Source organism: Spinacia oleracea, chromosome 5, assembly GCF_020520425.1.
Source record: "Spinacia oleracea cultivar Varoflay chromosome 5, BTI_SOV_V1, whole genome shotgun sequence".
In the NCBI taxonomy this organism is placed as follows: Eukaryota; Viridiplantae; Streptophyta; class Magnoliopsida; order Caryophyllales; family Amaranthaceae; genus Spinacia; species Spinacia oleracea.
In genome coordinates this window covers 70446703-70470770 of record NC_079491.1, presented here as the reverse complement: position 1 = coordinate 70470770, position 24068 = coordinate 70446703, and the positions used below count along the sequence as shown (strand labels likewise).

General features: G+C 39.3%; 1 long non-coding RNA gene and 1 pseudogene across 7 annotated transcripts; one reads left to right on the top strand and one right to left on the bottom strand.

Moving 5' to 3' along the window:
- The first annotated feature begins 2349 nt into the window (after nucleotides 1-2349).
- Nucleotides 2350-2450, top strand: LOC130462251 (uncharacterized; annotated as a pseudogene).
- A 1482-nt stretch (nucleotides 2451-3932) lies between these two features.
- Nucleotides 3933-14837, bottom strand: LOC110800606 (uncharacterized). Of its 7 annotated transcripts, none has more exons than XR_008921671.1 (9): nucleotides 14458-14837; nucleotides 14197-14336; nucleotides 11523-11627; nucleotides 8831-10512; nucleotides 7378-7614; nucleotides 6017-6837; nucleotides 5628-5923; nucleotides 4780-5054; nucleotides 3933-4604 (listed from the first exon to the last, which is right to left on the bottom strand). It is a non-coding gene; the product is annotated as an uncharacterized lncRNA (long non-coding RNA). The 7 variants fall into 7 exon arrangements; XR_008921672.1 differs by lacking the exon at nucleotides 6017-6837 and having other exon boundaries at nucleotides 8831-10116; nucleotides 10204-10512; nucleotides 14458-14689; XR_008921670.1 differs by lacking the exon at nucleotides 6017-6837 and having other exon boundaries at nucleotides 8831-9125; nucleotides 9264-10512; nucleotides 14458-14688.
- Between the last annotated feature and the right edge of the window lie 9231 nt (nucleotides 14838-24068).

Genomic DNA, 24068 nt, shown 5'->3' with positions numbered 1-24068 from the left:
ACCTTGGGTCATCACTAGTCAACAAACTTTTCTTAGCCCCTTTGGGCACAAACAACTTACCCAAACCACCACTCATGGAATGGGGACCAAACCAAGTCTTCTTAGGCGTAGGATCGCCTTGCTTAGATTTCTTGTTCATGCACCTCTTACCTTTACATGCCGGAGTGAGTGTCGGGAATTGTGATGACGTCATCATAGGAGTCACCTAGCACCAAGGAGCTCTTGTGCATATCCTTCTTGACTTTCCTATCAATCTCAAAATCACACTTAAAAACACAAGGATTATTAGAAGAATTAGCACAAGAGTGATTGTGCTCAACACAAGCAAGAGTGTCAATTTTCATGCAACTTTTCATCTTAGAGCAACATTGATCTTCAATAGCAAGTTTAAAACTAGCCTTGGCGTCTCCCGCCTTCAAGGTGATAAGACCACCTTGAACATCGATGAGAGCTCCTGCCGTAGCCAAGAATGGACTCCCTAAAATAATAGGGGTATGGGCGTCCTCATCTATATCCAAGACAATGAAGTCAACAAGGAAAGTCAACATCCTTATCACAAGGGGAACATCATCAACCCTACCCAATGGGAACATAACCGAGGGATCGACTAATTGCAAGGACATAGGGGTAGGGGTGAGATCGCCAAGACTAAGTTTCTCATAAATTTTGTACGGCAAAATACTTACGCTCGCCCCCAAATCACATAGAGCGTTGTCAAACTTAAGCTCTTGGATGCTACAAGGAATCAAAAAGCTCCCGGGATCCTTGAGCTTGGGGGGGAAAGGGCTCGAAATCAAAGCACTACAATGCTCCGTTAGGTGCACGGTTTCATTGGTGCCACAAGTCCTTTTGCCGCTTAAAATGTCTCTCATGAACCGAGAATAATGTGGCATTTGCTTGAGCGCCTCGGTGAAAGACAATGACACATATAGCTTGCTAATTGTTTCCCAAAACTTATGGAATTGATCATCTAGCTTTTTTCCAGCAATTCTTTGAGGGTAGGGGGAAGGAGGAATTGGGAGAGGAGGAAGAGTAGTCTCCATCGATTTAACACCATCAATCACGCCATCGACATGGGACTCCTCTTCCGCCATATCACAATCCGGGGACTCATTTCCCTTAGGATCCTCACCCCTAGAGCAAGGTGCATCAACTAGCTTAGCGCCATCATCTAGAATCATCCCACTCCGAGTCACAACCGAATACATTTGTTTAGGTTCTTGACCTTGGGGTGGGAGACTAGTATGCACTTGTTTCTCTTTAATGGTGCTAGCTAGTTATGCTAGATGGGTCTCAATCATCTTCAAGTGAGTGTTGGATTGCTTGAATCCAACCTCAAACTCAACAATCTTCTTGGCTTGCGCCCCCACGAACGACTCCATGAGAGCCTCTAGATTAGACTTGAGAGGCGGGAGCGGTGGAGGTGCATTGCAATAACCACTAAGGTTTTGTTGGAAATGGTTGCCATAGGTCCTTGGCCCATTGAATCCAGGAGGTGGATATTGAGAAACATCATATGGACCTCCCGAGTTTAACGGATAACCCCCACTAGAGGCACCCCTAAATTGCGCATAAGAGTAGTTGTAACCCCGTCCACGTCCTTGATGGTTAGGATTATAACTACCTTAATTGTATTGGGATTGATTGCCAAGACCATAAGATTGACCATAGGGTGCTTGGCCTTGATATCCTTGCGCTCTATAGCCACCTCGGCTTTGACTATCATACCCACCTCCTTGGCCATAGCCTTGGTAGGATCCATGCATAGGGGGCCCTCTAGGTGCTTGCCTAGAAATTTTTTGACTATTGGGGTTATCATATCTAGGCCTCTCATTCATAGCATGGGCATATTCCAACTCAAATTCACCTTCATAAGAAGGGCCATAATCCACATAAGACACATTATGCACCAAAGGATAAGCATTGGGGAAATGACCAAAATCTTGACAATTATCACAAAAAGATGTGCCCGGAGGCATTGTGTCATAGGAACTAACCTTGCTCTTCCCGTTGGTGAGAAGAGTAGCCGAAGGTGGTGGAATTATTGATGGTGATGGTGGTTCACTTTGTGTGCTCTCTACCTTTTCCAATCTCGAGCTAAACTTTGCAATGATCCTAGCTTGCTCCATAGCATATATCGACCCTTTACCATCATCATTCCTACCCTTGCCATCATAGTCCCTTGCACCAACATGCCAAGCTTGATAATTTTGGACCACATCCTCAATTATCTCTTCAATTTGATCCTCGTTCTTGTTCATGATGGGACCACCCGCCCCCGCATCTAGACTCGTCTTGGAGGTTGGGCTCAATCCCAAGTAAAAGGTTTGAAGTAACAACCCATTAGGGATCCCATGGTGAGGGCACTCCCTTTGGTATTCTTTGAATCGGTCCCAAGCTTCAAAAAGCGACTTATCCCGCTTTTTCTCAAATGATTGAATTTTGTGGCGATATTCCGTCGTCTTTCCATGAGAGTAGAACTTGCTCAAAAAGGCGCTAGTCACTTCATTCCAAGTGCGAAGTGAATTTGGCTTGACCTCCTTGTCAAGCCAATCGCTAGCTCGCCAAAGGAGAGAGAAACGGAATAGAGTCAACCGCACATAGTCCGAAGTCACACCAGTGTGTTTGATTGTATCACAGTAATGTTCGAATTGCTTTAGGTGCTCGTGTGGTGACTCGTTGCTCTTTCCAAAAAAGGGATGGCTTTGAACCAAGTTGATCAAGGCGGGCTTGATCTCAAAGTTATTGGCATTAGTTGTGGGAGCTTGGATACCACATGTTTCTTCAAATGCTCCCGGCATACCCAAATTCTTAACTGGGAGAGCCATGGTTTCAAAAGCTTGCTCACTCTCTTCTTGTTCCACGCCTACACTCAAGGATTCAAACCGGTTGTGGCTTGATGAGCGAGTTCGAACGCGCCTTAATCTCCTTAGTGTCCTCTCCAATTCAAGGTCAAGAGGGTGGAGAGACCTTTGATGTGCTCGACCTCTATCAAGCATACAAACTCAAAGAAATACGTGAGTATTGCAAAGGAAAAGAAGGCAAACAAGAATGCAAATATTTTTGTATTTTTATAATGGTAAACTAGTCTCAACAAAACTCGATAACAACGACCGCTCCCCGACAACGGCGCCATTTTGATAGGGTGTTTTTCCTTCGTTGAAAAGAAATCCACCCGACCAAACAAAATTTATAAAACCACTAGAAACGGTGGTCATTGAGTTTAGGTATTAAGCTAGTTTGAACAAGAGTTTGTTTGAATTGTATTCTAGAAAGCTAAAGCTAACAGTTATACGAATTGAATCAATAAAGGGAAATGCTAGGGAGTCGGGGATAGCCTAGGGAAATCGGGGGAAACGAACTAAACAATTAAGCAATCATGATCATGCAACGACTTGGTGTATAGGCAAATAGAATTGAACGACGAACCCGCCACCTCTCGGATGGGGAACGCGAAGCGTCTAATCTACGGAAGAGCTTTCGCCTAATCCTAGCCTAAACAAACTTGCATATAATAGGCACCACTATTCACTTACACAAGTTAGGCTCACAATGTCTTGCCAAACCTAGCCTATGCAATCCAATCAAATCCCAATCAATTAGCATTTGCAACTACCACTCAATTAGGCATGGATATCCTATCACCAAATCGTATTTAATTACAACAATCAATCATCAATTCAATCATCAATTTCCCCTAATTAAACCCCTAGATTCTCCCCTTTCCCTAACCTATGACTGCTGATAACACATGCTAGAAACTAGGAAATTCATGAATTCTAAGCAAGCAATCATGAAATTGAAGGAGTAGAAGGAAAGGATCAAGAAGTTGAGCATTCAATTGGAAAATAAATTAAAGAATTGGGAATCTATGGAACTAAAACCAAAGCAAAGAAAAATTCAAGAAGTTGAAGAACAATAACAAAATAGCATGAACAAAGAACTAAGAACTTGAATTAAATTGCAAGGAATTGAGAAGAGTTGAAGAAATTACAAATTGAAGCTTCAAATCAATGGAGTTTCTCTCTCTAGAAAACTAGCTTGAAGAGCAAACCTTCTAAAACTTCCTAAATTCTATTTCTGAAAATTAATTGTTCATTATAAAAAATGAAAATTCTATTTATACAATCCCTAAGAAAATAGAAATTTAAACTCGAATAAGTCAGCCCGCACAGCTGTGCGATCGTGGAAACCCAGGTGCGATCGCACGGGTGCGAACGTGCCCTGGATCCGTGCGATCGTTCTCAGCAACGATTCTTCTCTTCGAACTGTGCGAACGAGCTCTAAATCCGTGCAATCGCACGGTCTTGACTTAGCCAATACTTCAACATTCTTCATGTGCTCGCACGGAAATTCTGTGCAAGCACACAAAATATCAGGGCGATCGGGCTCGTTTCTGATGCGATCGCACGAAACTCCAAATAGTCCCCGCATCGTATTTTCGATTTCGTGCGAACACACACTTTTGGGACTCGATCGCACGGGCCTGATTGACTTTAGGGACAAGTCTGCTGACCCGTGCGAACACACAGAATTCCCGTGCGATCGCACGGGTCTGCTTCGAGCATATTTCTATCTTTTTCCATCATTCTCCAACATTTTACCTGAAAAAGTGCAAGATGGAATAAGGGGATAGAAAATGTAACAAAACTATACAAAAATATCAAAAAGCATAATAAAATCCTTTAAAATCCTAAGCTTAGAGCGACATAAATGCCGCTCATCACCCTGCTGCGCAAAAATGAATCAAAAACCTTCTGAACTCTTTCTTGCACCTACTCTTCTAGTCTTGCTTCAAATTCTCGAGTTAGGCTAGCTTTCATCTCTTCTAACTCTTTTGGGGAACCACCACTATGGGTCGTCTTTTTAGCTTTCCGATCTACCGTCCCAAATGCTTGCTTATAGCCTACACCAATCCCACACCCACTAAGTCCCTTGACAAATCCACGGTGGTCCTTTTTCCCAAGAGCCATGGTAAGGGCATCAACACCCCGCTCTAATGGTTTATATACCCCTTCCTCTCGCTCTTTGGCCTGTTTTTGCAAATGATCCTCCTGGCAACAAGTAATAAGGGTTAGAATGGCTATTAATCGTAATATATATATATATATATATATATATATATATATATATATATATATATATATATATATATATATATATATATATATATATATATATATGCATCAAGCTAGGTGTAGCAGAAGTTTCTTTATCAAAACTCCGAAATGCAACTCCTAAACAGAAGTTTAACAATAAAATAGAACATTAAAAAAAATCTTCGCACGGCTACATTGCTCAACTGTGGTTTGTGATTTCTCACACAAGTTGCGAACAAAAATAGCATTAAAACCTCTTTATCCTCTTTATGGTATTCCTAGTACAGCTGCTTTGTACTCTTTATAAATGTATCTTTTGAGGGAAAAAATAAATTTCATCAATTTATTAGTGGCACAATATCTTGAAGTGATTTACCAAAAGAATTCACCAAACAGTGAGTAAACTGAAAAACATGCCAAACCTAATGAACGCATAAGGTCTAGGACTAGCAGCATCTTTAATCTAATTCCCATTTACACGCTCAAATTCATTCGTAATATAAAAATGATGTTTTATGCACCACTTACAACTAGATTAGCAATGCGAATAGTCTTTGTATCTTTGGGGTCAATAGCCCACGTTCCTTCTGGCTGCGGCTTTTCATGCGCTAAAAGCCATTCCACAGAGCGTTTATAAAATCGGAATTGGTTGAGATAGTACTCTGCTCAGAAACGGTCGTTGATGATTCTGATATGGCGGGGAGTCTCTTTTCATGTCACTTTTGCTGACTCCATTTTTTCCGGGCCCTTTGACAACTATGTTGGCCTAAGTGATGGCGACATTTGTTTAACTTTGCATTTTCCTTTCCCTTTTAACTTTTGACCTGTTGAATAAGGAAACAAAGCTAACAATTAGCATAAGAGATTAAGAAATTAAACATCAGCTCAGTTAACTTTCCCTATCATCTGACACTCACAGTCTGTGGCTGAACTTCAGACTGAACTTTTTATATGCAAAACTTTCTTTCTTATCCTTGCCTACTTGTCTTCTTTGTGTTTATATTAAAATCCACTGTTTTTCTTGCTTATCCTTGCCCACCTGTCTTCTTTGTTAGCAAGCCAGAGCCTCCAAGTTCTCAACCACTAGCTACTGTTGCTGATGGCAAAGATGGCCCTCCAAAGAAGCCAAAGCAATGTAATTGCAAAAATTCTAGGTGTTTGAAACTGTAAGCGATGATCAGTAAACCCATTCTCATATTAAACCTCTAATGTTTCCTGCTATTATGAATCTTGGAGTCCGCATAATATAGCCTGACTTTAGAGAGAAATCTCATTTTTCTGTTGGTTATGTCTCTGATACTTATCATTATGTTGTTGAATCGGCAGCTATTTTTCCTTTTAGACTTCACTACTTGCATCAAACTAGCTACTCGTATAATTGTATTTATTTTTAGAACTTTAATGCTCGCTTCAACAATCTGGGTATAATGACTGTGCTTTAGCAACAGATGCTGACTGCTTATGATGCATATTAGGCTCTTCATTACTCTGTTCAGGATCTGTTGAGTTCATGCCAAAGAAGTTCATGCCAAAGTTGTGGGAAAGCTGAAGTGAGATTTTAGTATCATATATTCAGTAACAACTAAAAAACCAAAACCCTGATTTTTTCTTTAGACCTGCTAATTCTCTATCTCTCTCTCTCCCCGGTCAATCACGCAACCTCCATCCTGGGGAATCACCTGAATCCCAAGCATCAAACCGCATTGTGTTTACCGGAGCATCATGTTGATACAGACACCTAAGAGTCAAGTGATGAGTAGGAGCAAGACATCATCTATGTTTCTTGTTGCAAGTTAACATTATGAATAGAAATACTCATAAACAAGTACTCTGGAATACAGTTTGTTCTAATAAAATGTGCTGGAGTTATGTACCAACTTCTATATTTCATCAATCCTGCATTAGAGACTGTGTTTAGAAAATATTTGTTTCCAGTTTTATAGAAACTTGCTAGACTTTCGACTACGATAATATCCGAGCTGTTGAGTTTGTGAATGTATCAGGTTTAAGTGTAATGATTCTTGCTAATGTTCAGTGAAATCTTTAAACACCATTTTTATTTTCTAACTCTGTGTTCAACTCATATTAAGAACAAAACTATCAACCTAAGCAGAAGTTAATTCACCAGAAATGACAGTAACCATAGATCCCAAAAACAACCACACAGACCATAACCACAACCATGGCAACGGCGAATCCAACAATATTAATACCAACAACAACAATAACTGGGAATAGCAAAACATACTGTAATGACTCTGGCAAGTTAAATATTTACCTTAAACTCTGGCAAGTTACTATGTATCTTAAAGGCCTTCCACTGATCCTCCGTGAAGTAACCTTCATACACTTCCCATGGCTTCATGTGTGCTTTTGGAGAATCTGGTGGGTACGGGTTTGTTAAAGTGATAAAATGAGACCTCAAATTTGACTTATGGCATCTGAATCGTGCAGCCACAACGCTATGATACTTTTTTTGCTTCTCACCAGTTGGATCCTCAATGGGAAACTTTCGCTGTCAAATAAATAGATGTTAAACTTAAATTAGATAAAAAAGAAAGGAAAAAAAAGAATATGCAACCAGATACAAGGAGCTCCTAATAAAACATAATGCAACCAGATTACTAATACTAAACTAAAGTAATATATATTTTGGTGGGGTGACAGGAGAAGAGAAGAGGAGAACATTGGCTGGATGTGGGGTAAGACTGGTTTGATAGGCTCCTTCTTCTTACTTCTGTTTTCAGTGCTGCAGTAGGTAAGTTGTTTTGGATTGGTTTGACCGGTCAACTGACAGGAGAGGAGAAGAGAAGAGGTACGTTTATCTCAGATTCTCCCCTCAAACTGAGAGGTATCAGTATGCATTTTGTTATATCAAGATCCGTACATCATACATGCAGTTTTAGAAATTAAGTCCTGAAAGACTAGAACTGCAAAGCTAAGGGTCTGAATTCTGAACCTCATAAATAAGACAATGGTCCTTGAGTAACATTTGGAGATACAACTTTAACCCAAAAAAAGGTATGGAGATATAACTTTAACCACAAAACCATATGGAGATATAATAGCAGGCAATTAAATCATACTAAGATGAAACCAAAAGCTAACCTATTTATATGCATGATTGAATATATGAATTTTCACTAGGCAAACTAAACTTACTGTTAGGAATACATATTCGCGTGCATATAAGACTTTTGGTTGGTTTATTTTTTATTGCTTACTAAAATGAAATTCTTGGTGTTTTCATCAACTTAACCAATATGTTTAAGGATTGAAACATATTGTCACAGAACACTTGGGCTGTTGAATTCAAACATGATCATCCTTAATTTATATGTTTCTTAAAGCCTACTCTTAATCCTTAGGTTGTTGTTTCTGATGTTTACTGCATATTTGCTCATCTTTGAACTCAGCAGAAACACATTGCCTGGCATATCTGGCTGGATGTGGGGTAGACTGGTTTAATAGGCTCGTTCTTCTTACCTCTGTTTTCAGTGCTGCAGTAGGTAAGTTGTTTTGGATTGGTTTGACTGGTCAGCTGACAGGAGAGGAGAAGAGAAGAGGTACGTTTATCTCAGATTCTCCCCTCAAACTGAGAGGTATCAGTATGAATTTTGTTAAGTTAATTAAGACAGTGGATGGGATTTTGCCGGTTATGCAATGAGGTACGTCGATTAAGACAATAAATCAATGCACGAGCTAAGTTAATTAAGACAGTAAATTCATACCTTTGTCTCCTCCCATAAGTTGTCCTTGTCAACTTTATCAATCTTCGAATATTCGTTGAAATTTATATCAATTCTCTTAGCACAAGCGCCAATTTGTTTCCCATAGGCAGCTTCCCAGTCCTAATAAGGCAAATCAAAAGCATTAAACTCTAGGAACATAGGCGTACTTGACTGTACCCCCTTTGATGGACCCCTACTCCTCTTCTTAGAAGGTACATTTTGTTTAGCGGATCCTTGATCTTGACTTTGTTCCGCTGATCTTTGCTCTTGACTTTGTTCATCAGCCATACTAATTCTGGCAAGTATACAACCGAAGTTAGCTAAACTATACAACCAAAGTATTCATCCATCAGTTAAATGAATCCATATAGATGAGATAATTTGGACAAGTTGTTGGTTTAACGAATCTAAACAAAAGTACAAGGACACTTACCAATTATGAATAAGGTTAACTGACCATGATAAATTAACCCTGAGAATGTATAAATTAACTAAAAGTACAGAAAGTGAAAGTACAGAATGTATAAATCAACATATACTCTTTCTTCATGATCATAGTCTCCATCATCAACAATGTCTTCCCCATCTCCCAGAGGTTGAACACCAATAGATAGAGGCGGGGTGTCATCAAATCGATCATACTCTTCTTCATCAACAACATCTTCGATACCAACAATTTTTCTCTTGCCTTGAGCAACAACACGCCACTGATGATCAATGTTGTCTTGGACGTAGAAAATTTATTTCGCATGAGATGCCAAAACAAAGGGCTCCTCGGTATCAGTAAATCGACTTGAGTCCACCAAAGTAAGACCAAATAATTCATCCATTTTCTGACCACGTCGATTGTCACCCCACTGACATCGAATTAAAGGAATTGTGCAATGGACGTAATTTAGCTCCCATATCTCCTGAATTACCCCATAATATGCTTGTGTTGCATCAATTGGTCTACTATCCTTGGCGCTAGAGTATTCGGTAGAAGATTCAACCACCATAACACCACTATTCTGTTGTACACTCTTGTCATCTTGACGACTAGTGTAGAAACAATATCCGTTGATGTCGTACCGTTCATAAGTGTTCACAAATAATTGAGGACCTCGTGCAAGCCATCTAATAATTTCAGAAACATTATTATTTGCTTGTCTCCTTTCGTTTCTAACTTGGTTTTCAAACCATGCAACAAATGAACGATTGTGTTGTCTCACTCAATGCATATTGCCCAATTTTTGGATTCTCTCTTTTCAATTCAGTGAGATGTTTTTCTACGTAAGGAGTAACTTCTGAAAGGTGTTGGAGAACATAACGGTGAGCTTCCTGGAATCTATCAGATGGAGTTTTGACTAATTTGCGACCAATTGTACCTTTACCTTGAAGTCTTCCCTCATGACGAGATATTGGAACTCCAATTTCTTTAGCTTTAGCCAAGAACACGGCACAAAAGTTTCCTGCCTCCTGCTCAATGGTACCTCGATAATACTACCTTCGGGTTTTGCTTTATTTGTTGCAAAACCTTTCAAAGTCCCCATGTGTCTTTCAAACGGGTACATCCATCGCAAAAAAACAGGACCGCATTCCTTGATCTCCCGTAGTAGATGGACAATTAAGTGAACCATTATGTCAAAAAAAGAGGGTGGAAAATACATCTCCAACTTGCATAATGTTTCAACAACATCAGTCTGCATATCATCAAGTTTTTTCGGATCAATTACCTTGCTGCAAATGGCATTGAAAAAAGGCAAAGTTTGACAATAGTATGCCTGAGAAATGAAACGTTGGTAGTAAAATGGTTGTAGAATTATTCATATTTTGAATTAAGTAGTAGTGCACGGCAACATGGGTAACTATTCCTTCGTGCTCACCAGAAAAAAAAATTCCTTTATGGGTAGTTTATTTTGAAGGGGTAGTTTTTTTCACGGGTAGTTTATTTCGAGGGGGTAGTTCAATAGATCAACATGGTTTTTTTTGTTTATTTAAATGGTTTTGCCGGGAGTGCACGAGATTCTTGGATTAGAGTTTTAGAGTTCTCACAATAGCCAATGACATTTATATATATATATATATATATATATATATATATGATAGGTATATCCTACATACTTCAGTTCAATTATTTTTTTCTTTGTTCATTAGTTTCAGATTTTACTAATTATATGAAGATCTTAGGTGATGTTTTAATTTGATTCCACGGTATATAAATTTTCATATTTCAAGGCCAAAATGAAATAGTCTTTTAAGTTGCCACTACGTATGTTTTTCATGTACTGCTTATTTGTAACAATATGAATGATAATCTTTTTTATTTTCGGTTTCCATTGACGATTGTCAGTTGAGGGGAAGTATTGAATTGGGTTAATTGATGAGGGGTACTTTTTTTTTTCTTTTTTGACAGTGTATAACTAGAATCATATAAATTCAAATGACTTTTTGACAGTGTATAACCAGAATCATATAAATTCAAATTTTAACCTTTACATCAAGGTGGGTAATGCAAGTGTGTTTACTTTTGTAACTAATACAAACCTATTTAATTTCAAAATTAAAATCAAACAAATGCAAGAAATAGAACATAAACTCAAGCAAGAATCTGACCATGTTGATACAATGATGAATTAAGTCTTTGATTACTAGCAGGAAGAGAGGAATAATTGACAAACCTCATAAGAAGATTGAATAAAGCAATACGAACCTTATATGGAGGGAAAAGATCTAGTTCAACAAAGAGTCTTTCAGCTAGATCTACTCTTGACAGTCGATCAACAAGAACTTTTAGATCTAAGGTCAAAAAAGGTGCCTGCAATAGATTACAAAAAAAACAAGAAGGCTTTAGAGGCACTTAGATAATTTAATTATGAACTCTGACTGAAATACAACATTTATAAAACTGTATACATTAGGCCTTAAACTTGATTCCAGATTCAAGAGAGTTGCTCAATTATTTTCATTGTTACAGTTGCTGATTTTCAATTTTAATCCCTCCCTATTTTGGATTTTCCCCAAATCTGTCCAAAGCCATGTTAATTCATAGCAATTGAACATCAAACTAAGTTACCGTTTAAGAATCAGTAACGGGGCTTTAAACTTTAACTTCTTGGACCATGGATATTTATTCTCAGATTGTTTCTGAAAACTAAAAACATGATTTCAGAACTAGGAGAAGTAGAACTCTGGAATATTGAAAAGTGGCAATAATACTGAATAGACCCTAGAAACTCAAACTGATATGTTGTCAAGAAAGCAAAAACACTAACCTGCAGTGAACTCGAGCACAACCACAACAATCATGACAGCTAGTGTTTTCTGTACTTTTAATAAGTGTCACAAAGTTTAAACATTAAGAGGGGTTGGGGTTGGGGTTGGGGTTGGGGTTGGGGCTACTTTATGTGAACTAAAGGGTGATAATAATGCTTCTTTACTCTGATATTCACATGATTTCCGTTAGAAGTATGGCCTGATTTGAAAGGATGCTTAAACCTGGGTGGTTGCTTTCAGTAGATAGTTTTAGGAAAGTCCAATGTCAGAAGAAAACAAATTTTGTTCCACCAAACTGCTAGAAGAATACTATTGTACATTAAATTTGTGTATGATTTAATCGTTGAGTCGGCTTAGTTTAGATGTGAGTCAAAATCAAACTATTCTATCAGTACGCGTTTTAGGTTAAGTCGCCCAAACTAAGTATTCTGGTTTCTGCCTATTTGGCTTTTTTCTTTTTTCTGAACCCATTTGTGCATTTTTAACTTTTTCATCCTCCCTCCCCAGAATTCATAGCATGAATGCTGCAACAGATTGAGATTTTCATTGCATTTTGTTGAAACATTCATTACAAACGTTACCATTAAGGCTAGTTACTGTTAAAATTCCATTTACTTGTTATTCAGAATGTAAGCCAAAGCAGTTGCTCAGTATAGATTAGTTCAATTTTATTCATCCCTTCACATTGTTTTACTCTGTTCTTTTTCCAGTATGTTACGGTGCACTTTAGGCTGGTTTTAGGAGTACAAGTACTTTATTTTTCAGTTCATTAATAGAGAATTATGTGGACTGTTGCTTTGCTAATTACTTTATTTTGTGAATGAATGGTAAGTGAACCTTGAGGTACTGAATGAAGATTAGATTGATAGCCAAACAACTTAATTTTCAATGACCCATCAGATGCAGGACAATAAATGTCCAACACAGACATACTAACAGAATAAGTCGAGCCACAGAAAATGAAACCCTTATGTTACAATAAATTATGCTAATGTGATGCATGTCGATCAGCGCAATCACAGCCATAGCGCAAATGCGCAATTTAAACCCTCGATGCAGTTAGAATTTTCACAGCAAATCACAATCACATAGAAATTCAAATTCACTATAACCAAACTATCCCAAATATATCTCAAACCTTCTGTCACTTGGAGAAAACTAGCACAAATTAAAGCCAACTATCCAAGAAAACAAGATCTTGTATAAACTACTGTGTTCAAATGAGCTCAATGATACCACTGTCTAAACTCCACTCGCCTAAGAAGCATATGCAAAATGGAAATGATAGAAAGATACACGCATCTAAATCTTGCAGCAGCAAATTAAATGACCTTCCATTAACTAGAAATTAGAAGCAAGTCAATGAAACGTAATCTTCAGCAATAGGCCACTAAGACAATCAAGTCCATTAGCTTTATCTACTACCAAAACCTTTAAACTCCATAACTCTCCAAATTCAAAATAAAATATCCTGACTCTCTCTCGGACATTAATAAACATCAATTACCTTATCTAATTATAAAACCTAAGTCAACAATCTTTGAATCCTCTAAAAATCACTTATCTGCAAAGAGATACTGAGAAATGAGATACACCAGATCATAAAGCTCTACTAACCTCAGACCTTTTGATAAACATATTTTGACTCCCAATTACTCCAATTTACAACGAATATTTATAATCACAAAAACATGGAGAATTCCACATATGAGACTAAAACAGTAAAAAAATTCAAAAAAATGAACAAAAGCAATATCCACATATGAGACTAAAACAGTAAAAAATTCCGCAATGTGTAGGAGCTAGAGCAATTAACCATGGAGCATTAACCCAAATGCATTATTATAACAATCACCCAATTTTTCAAAGCACAACAATATAATCTGCAAAAAAGCTTCATTATGAACTTTTAGAAAATAAAAATTCAAACCCAGAATTAACAGCCTCAATTATCATAAGAGAAATAATAGATATTAGGGATATAACATTAACAATCAAAATTCACAATAACAATTTAACAAGAAATTAAAAGCCTTTTAATTTGTATGAAAACAACAGAAATTGGAGCAATCAATAGAGTTAGGGTTTAACGAAAGGAAAATATATTGTACCTGTGTCAGTGGTAGTGGTAATATGCCGTTCACGCCAGAGTAATGGAGAGGAGCAGAAATCCGATGGTGTTGATTGCGGTGAAGAGGAGCAGCGACGCCGGAGTAATGGAGAAACAGGGCAAAAGAACGAGAACCAGAGGCTATAACATTAACAATCAAAATTCACAATTTCAATTTACCAAGAACTTAAAAACTTTTAAATTTGTGTAAAAACAACATAAATTGGGGCAATCAATAGAGTTAGGGTTTAACGAAAGGTACTTGTGTCAGTGATAGGCCGTTCACACCTTTAAGATACAAGAACTTGCGTCTGGTCTCTCTGCAAATCCCCAAACGTCAGGTGGTGTTGATGGCGGTGAAGAGGAGCAACAACACCGGAGTAATGGAGAAAGAAACAGGGAAGAAGAAGAAGAAGAGAAGCAGAGGCGGGAAGAAAAACGCGAGGGAAGTTGTTTTTTTTTTTTTTTTGCAAAGTATTCGTGTAGTACGTGGGTTCGTAGTGATCTAGGTAGGTAAATAATATTAATTAATAACGACTTTATTTATAGCAGTTACTATTAACAACTCCTAGTCGAATTTGGGTTAGTATTTATGTTAAGTAGTAATCGGCTTTAATTTATAGTAGTTACCATTAAAAAGTCCTAGTCGAATTTAGATTAGTATTTATAACTGGCATATTATCGGTTAATTACTAGTAAATAATTTAGTAACCGGCTATTTGGGCGCCCATTACTATTAGTGTGGCTGGTGGGTTTTTGGACTAGCATTTACAATGACACGTTTGGGTGCCAGTTACTAATTGCGTTTTTGTAACTGGACTTATCTTAGCCAGTTACTAGGGGGGGGGGTTACTAATAGCACTTTTTCTACTAGTGAATACTCTTGAAGAGTACAAGCTGTCTTCCATAAGTTTTATTTAGATTGTTTTGTCGTTATAATTGAGACACCTGGTTGTGTTGTTATATCATATCACAATCTGACCAAGTTTTATATTATTATAATTATAATGATAACTTTGATAATCTAACCAGAAGTGTGAGGGGGTCGAAAAAGCACGAGGCTAATGCGTGACCTCGTCCCTCGTGGGTGTGACGATTCTTTTTATTCAATCAAGTGTAATTGGATTTCCTGTGAGTATACACCCAATTGACTAGTAATATAGGAGTCGCCATTCAGTTTTTAACGACAATGAGAAAAACTGACAAAACCCGGTTATCGTGACATAAAGGGAGAGTGCAATTATGTTTGACCACGACAGCCGTAGGTTCCCTTGTGATCCCTGGTGTGGGGATCTCTCAACATACACCCGCAAGGTAGAGATTGAGGGTTCGGGGGACTGTAACTACCGAGAGGAGTACTCGCTCTTCGATAACTCCAGAGGCAGGATATCCTTACTAGCTCAGCATAAATAATTGAAGGGACATGTGTTAACTATTAAACTAATCTGAGTTGATTTTAGCAATATGTAACATATAATACTAGATCGATCGTGATTATCTGATTTTAATAGTATTAAGGGACCTAGCATGATAATCCAATTTCCCAAAAATATTATATTTGTTAGGCGTGATAGAACAATCAGATTTAGTTAGTTAAACAGTTCATAAAAAGGGCGAGGAAAGCAATTAAATCATCGAAAAGGGACACATTACGACGCACCCTTGAGAGGTGCGTCACGGTTCTCAGAAAACTAACCACTTTGACTTTGCTATTTCTCCTTTTTATTTAACGAATCTCAAATTAGGGGACAGGATACGTTCTGTTCGATTTATGGTTCGATTGCGACAGAACACGTGAACAATTTCGCAGCGTGAGGCTTAGGCTAGGGGTTGGAGTCAATACTCAGAATATGAATTGTGTGTTGTGTCCTTTTCACGTCGAACTTAAGGGTCTATTTATAGGAAAGAGTTCGTGGAAAGATAGAATTGCAGAACTCTAATCCACGAGGAATTAGGAAAAAACACGTACCAGGTATTTTCAGCGCCCATCTCTGGGCGTCAAAGATTTCGGCGCCCAGGGCTGGGCGTTGAAAATAGAGATCCATGCAATTTCGACGCCCAGGGCTGGGCGTTAAAGATTTCGGCGCCCAGCTCTGGGCGTTGAAAGTGATGTCTGGGCCGAGTTCTTTGTCTAATTCGGATTCCTAGAATCCGGAGTGTTTGAGATTTAATCGAGTCTTTCATTGCGTATCAATTTTATGACGGAATACGTCAGGGCCCGTTACGAACACTAGGCTCGTTAGGATTTTAATTAATACGTAACTCTTATTTCTGAATCATATTAGGAATAGGATTCTCGCAGTTTTCTATCCCATTTAGGATTTATGTTGGAGTGCAACACCTAATTCTGACAGGTTTCTATCTTTTATGACTTGCCACTTTTAGAAGCTACCCTTTACGGAAGTTACTATTTTTAGCAGGTTTCCATAAATAGCAGATTTCTATAAATAGCAGGTTTCGGGTGAAACGAGAAGGGTGATTGAGATTCGTTATTTTATAGGAGATGCGTTGTCAAGTGGAGATTTATGTTCTCATCATCGAACCTTCCCTTTCGGGAATGGGGACAAATGTAGGTGTCTACAGTTAGCCCCCATTTTGACTGAGTCTTGGAGTAAGACGATGGTCAAAGTATTGGACGGAGTGCGTCGCACAAGCCATAGTGACCTGTTTTGGCGAGTGTCTCACGAGCCCCCGAGTGATAACATTTGACTTAAGGGTCATCACTTGAAGTGTCGACATATCCCTCACGTGTCATTGGGACTTGTCAACGGATAGTATAGAAACTTCCTCACTTTGTCATTGGAAGGATCTAAAGAAGTGTAGAAACTCCCTCACTTTGTCATTGGGAGTAACTACAGATGTTTTCGAAACCAAAGCTATAAAGTGTAATTGGGCCTGGCCAAGCCCAACCACGAGGTAAAAAATGTTTTTAAAGATTCTCATTTTCAGGGCTAGTTAAACGAGAAAATCCCCTTGTTTTTATAGGACGTAAAACGAAGGAAAATCCAGCACATCGCTCTTTTTTGGAAAAAACGGAAAACCAATTCTTTTAATTTTTGGAAAAGGGAAAACCAGAAAAAGTTATCGCTGCAGCGACTAAGGACCTACGCGACTTGTGAAGTAGACCCCGCCGGCTAAAGATGGCGAGCCTGTCCGCTAAGGGTGGATGCCCCGTCCGTAAAAGTGGACGAATCTTGTTTTTGAATATTTGAAAATAAGGACCTACGCGGCTTGTGACATAGACCCCGCCGGCTAAAGATGGCGAACCTGTCCGCTAAGGGTGGACACCCCTTCCGAAAAAGTGGATGAATCTTGTTTTTGAATATTTGAAAATAAGGACCTACGCGGCTTGTGACGTAGACCCTGCCGGCTGAAGATGGCGAGCCTATTTCATTTTGTTTTTTGAAGATTCTACTTTTCGAAAACTGAGGACCTGCGCGGCTAGTGACGCATACCCCGCCCGCTAAAGGTGGGCGAGCCCTGTCCGCTAAGGGTGGACATCCCTCAATTCGTTTTTCTATTTGGAACTCGCGCGGTTCGTGGCGCGATCTTGCCCGATTGACGTGGGCAAGTCCCTATTTCATTTATTCTTGTGATTTCGTTGAGAATTTCTTTTCTCATTCATTGTCGCAGGAGCGAATTCTTTCGAGGGATGCTCGGGTTTGGTTGTAACCTGAATGTGGGTTGACAACGTGCTTAGATGGACCATTGTCTTGTGGTCATCATCTTTCATGGTTTTGAGCTAGTCTTTACGGCTCAATCTTGCCACTACCTGGGTCCTTGATTAGGGGACTATGTATAAGCATCAACGGCGACCTTTGTCTTGAGGTCGTAAACCGGTTTTATTTTTTGAGACATCCAAACACGGGACTTCGTAAAGCGTAGTCTGGGAATATTATTTTTACTTTGCATAATATATATTTTCCTTCGAGCCCCCAAGCATTCGTGCTTCACGGTCATTTCTTGTCAAAGAGGTTCCTACGCATTCTGTAATGTCCTTGATCGTGTTTGGGATTGTGCTCGTAAGTGCGAGCGATCTTTGTAGTGGTGTGCTACTCTTAACAAAGCCGTGAGGTGCGACTTTCAGTAAAGAAATCGGCAACTTTCAAGTCAAATGAATATGGTAGGACCCTATAGAAGTCAGAGAGGGTCTGGGATCATTTTCGGCGCCCAAGCCTGGGCGTTAAAGATTTCGGCGCCCAGCGCTGGGCGCTGAAAATAATTCCTGGCGAGCTTTCTTGATGACACAGTTGGCCTCTTGGAAGTTCTATGTATTCTCTTCTCTTTTGTTTTTTCTTTATTTTTAGAACGTGATGATTTTCTTGAGAAGCCGTAGCCGATTGGTGGACTACGGTGCTTGTCGCTTCGGGGCGGTTATTTTAAGGAACTGTTGCTCTTAAGGCGTACAGTTATCGCGATAGTTGGGCGAGTCTATATGGCCCGAGGAACATACCTTGAGGCGTAAGACTTTGACCGCTCTTGTTGTTTTATATTTTTCCTTTTGAACGCGTTCGTGAATGTTTGATACTTAGAATGATGATATGTATGTGCGAACGAGCGTTCATAGAATGGCCGTTGTGTGCGGTCCATTAATCAGTTTGCTTGAATCCTTTTTTTTGAGCAATGACTGATTTTGAATAGTTTGCTTAGAAGCTTGATAGGGTTCAGGCCCATTCATGAAGTGGGCTCAAACACCGTGCCCTTTCGTTTGTTCAAACATTTGCTTCGAGATTTTTTATTTTTCTATGGTTGTTTCGTAGCTTGGAGCCCCCAAGTATGCATGTTGGGATGCTTCCTTTTGGCGTACGATTTTTGTAGGTTCTTTCGAGAAAGATGCTTTGGGGTTCCGCTCGTGTAGGTGCGAGCTATCCCTTTCGTGGTAGGTAATGTTTTGCTACCTTTAATCCTTAATGTAGAAGTCGTGTGGCTTGCATTTTGAATTTGGGCGATAAGTAGTCTTTGCCTCTTTTACACATGCTCTTGGTCGTGCCCGCATTAGTGCAATATGCCTTACTCTTTTTTTAGACTTGTACCGTGGGATGGTTGAACTTATGGTGCGACGTAGGCTTGTGTGGCCTAACAGCGTGTCTTAGAACATTCCTCCAGGTGTTGGGATATCATTATTATTTTTTGCATTGGAGTACTTCATCACGCCTCGTTCAGGTGTTCGAACAAGTGTAGCACCTTCTGCGTGGGTTTGCACGGCTTATTACTTCGTTCGATGCGAGGATTCATAGGTGTTTCTTTCTTATTTTTATATCTGGGCAAGACTTGGCTAGCAGCAAGATTCAGCGCCCAGGATGGGGCGTCTAAGATATCGGCGCCCAGCTCTGGGCGTTGAAATTGATTTCTGGGTATATTTTGACAGTTCTTATCCTTGATTTTTTTTCTTTCGCTTTTTGCCTTGGAACGAGGGAGACTGTGTAACGGGCGCTTGTAGGGCGAGCGTTATGTGCAGTAGTTTGATCGGAGTTTTAGTGACTCGCGATTTTCAGTTACCCTTGTTAGTGGGGTGACTTTATATATTCTAAGTAGCGCTTAGAATTTGGGAGGGGTTGTAGCCATTCTAAAGTTCTTTTTACACGATCAAACCTTAGGATTGTGCCCCTATGATATATGTATAGCATTAGCGTCGAGAATTTGCGATAAAATCGTCATTTCGAGCATTTTTAGAGTGTTTTTCTCAAGCGTCCAACTGTAGCTACGGGATTGGCTTGGTGCTATAATGCTTTGCATATGTTTTTATGCATTCATGGTGACACGGATCATGAATAGTTTGAACCAGACTCGTTTAGTGCGAGGTACAATCGAGTAGTGACCTGCTACTTCTCTTGTAAATGTCGTATTATGCGACATCGCCATGGTCAAGGTAGTAACATGTGGAAGTGTGCCTTGACCGTGCCTTTCTTTACCCATAATCATATTTAGAAACCTTTTTTTTTTTTTACTCACTTGCAACATCGAGAAACACGCATACTTAGCTTAAACCAACGACACTTTATTATGTTCGAAGAAGTCTTTAAAAATCATTTGAAAAATTATTTAAAATCCGAATCCTACTGTGTACAATCCGAGGTGTCCTAAGTAGGTTGACTTATAGAAGGGTTCGTACAGGATTACATGAGTGAATCAAAATACTATTACGATTTTTGGAATGCTGTCTAAGGATTTGCTGGATGCCAGAGTGCAGGCGTCAAGATACACTTGTGCCCGTTTGGCATTTTCTTTAGGCTTTTAGGGCCATCTTTTCCAGAATTGCGGGAATATAAACCGTTTTCAAATTGACCTAGATTTACTTGGTGTATGTCTGCACAAAAGGTCAAGGTATACTTAGTTCTTTCCCTAGCTCTTTCATTTCAATTTTTTAGCCCCCAGTTGCTATTATGTCTTCCCATTAATGATGCTTTTTAGATTTCGATTTTAGATGCCCGTGCTACATGTCTGAGTAGGGTGAGCCTTGGTTAAGTGCCAAGTCCTATTGGCAACGTCTGATTTTTTTCAAAGGGGATTCGCAAGCATTTGAATTACCATGAACGGGTGCCCTGAGTTCGAAGGAACGATGGGGCGACGCCGTAGAACAATCCTCTTTATTGCAAGCTTACTGCCTTTATTACTTGTTGGCGATTATGACTGTGTCTAGTGGTGAAAGGAGGTCTTTAAGCGAACGACTATGTCTAATGGTGAAAGAAAGTCTTTAAGTGATTTAGTTCGCTTTAGGGAGGGTCAAGTCGAGTACTTTTAGAGGTCATGGGCGCTTGCGCTAGCCCCCATTCAATTGAGGCAAAGCCATCTTTTGAGTCTTGGCTAAGTGCCTAGGAGTGTGAGTGCTCCTCCTGGCAAGGGTAGGTGCCCTTATTAATTTTCGATGTGTGCTCATTTTGGCATCTTGATGACTTGGATTCTTCTTCGTGCTTTTAATTTTTCTTTCGACTTGGATTGCAAGTAATTAAATTTCAATAAGGGACCTCTATTTTTATTCTTGTTTTTCTATAGGCTTTAATATTGGTTGGACCGAATCATGGATTGCCTACGTATCCGCCTTAAATAGATTTAATTTGGAATCAGGTCTTGCGTAGTTCTTAGCCTAGAAAATGGTTTCTTAGAATGCCGATTTTAAACAAGTACGTTCTGAGGTGGAAACATATTATTTGAAATGGTGGAATAAGTGAAGTTTATTATTATTTTAATCTGCTGCTTTGCCGTAAGCCAAAATTTTGTTTTATATTTTTTTTGAGTACATGTATTTTTTGGTGGTACGTATATCTGAATACGTGTTGTACCCCTCCAAGTGTTCGTTATTTTTCCGTGCATGTGCGGATAAAATGACGAGCACTTCTGGAAAAATTTTAGCAAGCAGAGAGATTCGGCGCCCAGGCTGGGGCGCTAAAGATTTCGGCGCCCAGCTTTGGGCGCTGAAAATGACTTCTAGGAGGATCTTTTTTGGTGCGCTAAATGCTTCTTTTTCTTTTTAGACGAACTTTTAAAGGCGCTTTGCAAAGTTTGCTTTTTTATTATTTATTATTTTTTTGTACTTTTCATTTGTCTTCCTTTTTTACTCGTGACTCAAGATGGTTTAAAATATGGGTTGAATGAGATAGGATAATTTATATAGGCATTGGTCAAGCATGAGGATTATATCTGCTAGGACTCACAATTTGCAGCCTCAAGCTAGTGTCACGAGTTTACATCAATCAAGGCGAATGAGTAGTATGGGGACGGCTCAAGGGTATATCAACAGGATGTATCCACACAAGTTATATGGTCATTATGCTAATGGTGGTGTAAGAACAGGTTTTGGGCTTCGGAAATAATGGGCATGACGCACGTGTCAATGACCGTACGTGGTTTGCAGTTGACAACAAGTTCAAGAACAAGAGTCGGGGTAAGGGTTTCTTGGGTTATGGCAATGAGAACATGGATGGGTTAAATGAGCTGAACAGGGGCCCCAGAGCGAAGGCGTCTAAGAACATAAGGATTGGAAAGGGTAGACATCGTAGAACTTTATGTATATTTTTTGTGATATGATTTGGATTGGTTGACTCAATTCTTTTCCTTCGTTTACTTGGGTAAATTCCGCACTTTGCGAGGTACGGGCTAAGTATTTCATGGCTCGCTCTTTTCGCTCTTCCTTTTCTCTTTCTATTTTTTCCTTTTGCATGGGATTTCTCCCCAACGTAAATTTTTTGGCTAAAATGTATATGGTTGTGGTCTTTGAGTCACGAGGCGAGACTGAGTGAGCCTCGTTTGGTAGGCCTATAGTGGACCTTTAATTTTAGTGGGCCTAGGGTGGACCTTAGCTTTAGTAGGCCTAGGGTGGACCTTTTAAATTGTCTTACTTTGCAAGCGTATTCAGTCGTTTCTTAAAAGGTGCAAATAGCGTAGATTCAAAATGTTATTTTTACCTTATTGAAATTTAACGAAAGAATTACATCGAGAATATTTTTGTTTCTTTTCAGACTCCAGTTTCTGGGATTTGATTGGAAGTCGTGATTTAGACTCGAACTTTCATTAATTTTTTGATTATAACCCGTGTATGAATACAAGGAGGTGGCCTAGACTCAAAATAATGACGCGGCGTAAGCCTATAACACTTGACCAAGCGACTCTCAGACTTAGGCTAATTGGACCATAATTTTCGTTGATCGACACTTTAGATTGTAACCCTTGGGTGTTCATTTGTCATGCGCCATTTTGCTTAATGTTGGCAAGGTAGTTAGTTGGGGAGATCGAATTTTCATTTTTGTAAGACTAGAATCATTAGTGCGGCTTCTCTCTTTGTGTGTATTGCTTTACCCCAATGGTAGCCTTATGGCATGCCGATTTGGGTATTTTCATGGTTTGTCATGTTGCATTCATGGAAAATCTTTTAGTCTGTACTTAGGAGTGTTTAAAGGAGCGAGTGGCTCGAGAGGACTATGATAGTCGTGACCCAATGTGATTATAAGACTTGAGGCCATTAATTTTTGCTAATGATATTGACACCTTAGGTTCACTTTGGGGGTTGTGCGACTATGGGGGAATGGTTTCCAGAATGTGACTGTTTCCATTTTGCAAATACTATAATATATTATTTTTATTGGTGAGAGAGAGTATTGAGACCGTAGATTCTTAGCAAGGGATGACATTTACATATGGGTGCTTATTGATTTAAATGTTAGGAAGGGAGACTCAATATGGTTTAACCTTTTAACTTGCAGAACGACACCAAGCATTAGGACCGATTCTATGGATAAGACAACTAAGACTTAGGATTTAGATTGTACTTTGGCATAGCCTAGTCTAGACTCGGATTTATTTATTTTTTACTTGAACATTTATTTTTTTTGAAGACTTCATTCGAACATTATTTTTTGAATACTTTGCCCATGTGACATTCAAGGTCGTTTAATTAGCATGCTCGGTTTTGGTGCCGAGCATTGTCGTCGTAGGAGGCCTAACAACGACACAAAGAGTTATTTATTTTTATTTTTTTGTCGCTTTTAGAATCGAGTGCCTTTTCATACGCCCTTGCAGCAATTTTACGAAAAGTTTTTTTTTGCTACGTGTTTTTTTTGCGCGGGCACCGAGGCTGCTGTGCCTGACCAAAAGGCCAGGCAGCAATTTCAGCGCCCAGCAGTGGGTGTGAGAAATTTCGGTGCCCAGCCAGGGGCGTTGAAAATGCGTCCCTGGCTGATTCTCGTTTTCTGTTTGCGTATACTTTTGTTTTTGCGACTTTAATTTTGCGTGCTTGCCTTATAACGTCCTTTACGCGTTGTGCAGCGTTTGTGGGATTCGTTACAGGCCATCCCGAGCGTCGCTTATTTTTGTGGCGATCGTTCGGGCTTGCGGAACACGTATGTTGGTATAACTCTTTCGCCAATTGGTTCATGAATG